This window comes from Trachemys scripta, chromosome 13 (genome assembly GCF_013100865.1).
Source record: "Trachemys scripta elegans isolate TJP31775 chromosome 13, CAS_Tse_1.0, whole genome shotgun sequence".
In the NCBI taxonomy this organism is placed as follows: domain Eukaryota; kingdom Metazoa; phylum Chordata; order Testudines; family Emydidae; genus Trachemys; species Trachemys scripta.
In genome coordinates, this window is record NC_048310.1 from 21,314,888 (window position 1) to 21,317,750 (window position 2,863).

Genomic DNA, 2,863 nt, shown 5'->3' on the forward strand with positions numbered 1-2,863 from the left:
GCCCAGCACGCTGGGGCAGGGAGGGGGCGGCACTACGCGGGCGCGGCACAGGGGGGGGGGAGGCACTACAGGGCCCAGCACGCTGGGGCAGGGAGGGGGCGGCACTACGCGGGCGCGGCACAGCGGGGGGGGGAGGCACTACAGGGCCCAGCACGCTGGGGCAGGGAGGGGGCAGCACTACGCGGGCGCGGCACAGCCAGCGGGGGCCAAGCACTGTAAGGACTCTGGGAAGCGGCGCAGGGCCGGGGAGGGCTCGGGAGCGCGGGATCATGGCTGCGGGCAGGGCGTTCACTGGCTCCGGAAGAGAAGGGGGAGACCCTGCTCCTGCTGTCAGCTGAACCACTGGCAGCGGCGGCCCCGCCGGACTAGGCAGTGCGGCCCCTACTCTGGGAGGGAGCAGAGATAAAAATAACCCGGGGCAAAACGCGGACCCGGCCCGCGCAGGCACCGCTGGGATTCGAACCCAGGATCTCCTGTTTACTAGACAGGCGCTTTAACCAACTAAGCCACGGCGCCGGCTGCTCCGTTATGTGGCGAGGCGGTCCCATCCATGGCTCGGCAGCCAGGCGGTTGCTCTCCTCGTACAAAAGGAGGTGGCTGCAAGCACCGCGTGGGGCTGGGGTGCAAGCGACACCCCCTAGCACCCTAGCCCGCTGCATAATACTGCGCTCACTCCCGTCTCCCACGCGGCCGCCTCAGCGGCAATCCCCACCAGAGCCGGGCGTGAGAGCTCAGACTGCTCTCAGACCCTCTCCTAGCCTGCCACGCAGGCAGAGGCGCCCACTCCAACCCTCACAGAGCGGGGGGAGGGGTCCACCTTGCCCTTGCCACCCAGGGCTGGCGTACACTTAAAATGTAGGTCACCCTAGCTAGGGCACTCAGGGGGGTGGAAAATCCAAGGCCCGAGCACCGTAGCCTACCAGGGTTTTGTGTGGCTGTCCAGCTTTGAACTGCACCTTCAAGCCACTGGCCTGGCTGAAACAGAACATTTCCCACCTTCAGGGCCACCTGGGGAGGAGAAGAGAGAAGACAAAGGGGGCAGCTGCCTTGGCCTTCCCCATGTGCCAGCTTGCAATGTGTCACAGTGCCAGTCAGGCTTGGTCTGTCTGCCCCCCATCTCCGGAGCAGCAGCCAGACCAAATTTGAGTGGTGTTGCAACCCCATGTGCTACGTCTCACCGCCAATCAAATTTGGGCTGGCCACCAGCACTCCATCTCTGGCTTAGGGCAGACTGGCCAAACCTTCGTGGCACTGCGTACCACTTTAGCCACTTGAAATGGTGGGAGGTATGCTGAGCCCATAGCTATGCCAACCTAAACCCCAGAATAGATGCAGCAAGGTTGATGGAAGTCTGATAAGCCCTCCACATGCAGAATGTCCACAGACAAAAGTGGGAATTCCACTCTCAGGCTAGGTCTACACTACCCGCCTGAATCAGCGGGTAGAAATCGACCTCTCGGGGATCGATTTATCGCGTCCCGTCGGGACACGACAATCGATCCCCGAATCGGCGCTCTTACTCCACCAGCGGAGGTGGGAGTAAGCGCCGCCGACAGAAAGCCGCAGAAGTCGATTTTGCCGCCGTCCTCACAGCGGGGTAAGTCGGCTGCGATACGTCGAATTCAGCTACGCTATTCACGTAGCTGAATTTGCGTATCTTAAATCGACTCCCCCCTGTAGTGTAGACGTACCCTCAGAGAGCTAAGACTTTACACTGTTAGCTTCTTGGGGGCAAACACTCTGTTTTGTGCTATGCCAAGCAAAGTGATTACTTTAAAAATAGAAATAACAGCTAATGAATCTGTGGTTCCACTCCTGCAATCAGATCTGGAGGGGTGTAAAAGGTCCTTCCCCTTATGGATCTGATTACAAAATTGGGGTATAATTACAGTTTCCTCAACAGTAAAGCCAGGGATCACTTTGCCAATTTACCAGGAATCCATGGGCCATCCTTAGAACCAAATCATGGCTGTCAGTATGCCTTTCTCCTCCTATAGCAGACCCATAAGAGCAGACATCATTACCTGCAGAGAAGTGCAAAAACATAGGAAGTCAGGCAGCAGTGCAGATGGTGCTAGTAGCTTAAGAGGGACAGAGCAGATAGTTTTGGGTAGTTCTTGAGGCTTTATTCATCAAACAAGTTTGTTATGTAACTCTTGAATGCCCTATCTCAGGGGTGGCCAACCTGTGGCTCTGGAGCCACATGCGGCTGTTCAGAAGTTAATATGTGGCCCCTTGTATAAGCACAGACTCTGGGGCTGGAGCTACAGGCGCCAACATTCCAATGGGCCAGGGGGTGCTCACTGCTCAACCCCTGGCTCTGCCACAGGCCCTGCCCCCACTCCACCCCTTCCCCTGAACTTGCTATGCCCTCCCCGCCCCCAGAGCCTCAAGCACACCGGAAAACAGCTGAGTGGGGAGGTGCACGGAGGGAGGGAGGGGGAGGTGCTGATCAGTGGTCTATGATATAGTTGCCAAATTTCCTGTTCTCTCTCTTCTTTGTCTTGATCTATCAAATTGAATCTGTTAAATAAGCATTAAAATACAAACTGATTTAATAAGTCTTATGTTTGCTACAGCAAAGTAACAGTTTGATTTGTCTTTCTTAATTTGGGAAATAAAAGACCCTTTCAAAAGAAAATTTCCACTTATTTGTCTCTGAATGTCACACTATTTATGCACAAAAACCCTCTAGAGTAATTGGCTTTGCTCCCTCAATGGAAAATCTTAGAGGTTTGATTTTTCAGCTAAATGGGACAGGAAGAGCAAATAAAAGGACAATCCCAATCAAATATTATAAGAATATTATTTAATTAAACTGAGATTATTTTCAAACATGCAGAAATTAGTTCATTATTCTTAT

General features: G+C 54.5%; 1 non-coding gene across 1 annotated transcript; it reads right to left on the reverse strand.

Annotated features, from left to right (window-relative positions):
• Positions 1 to 442: 442 nt before the first annotated feature.
• On the reverse strand, positions 443 to 516 carry TRNAT-AGU. The gene has a single exon. It is a non-coding gene; the product is annotated as a tRNA-Thr (tRNA).
• Positions 517 to 2,863: the final 2,347 nt, after the last annotated feature.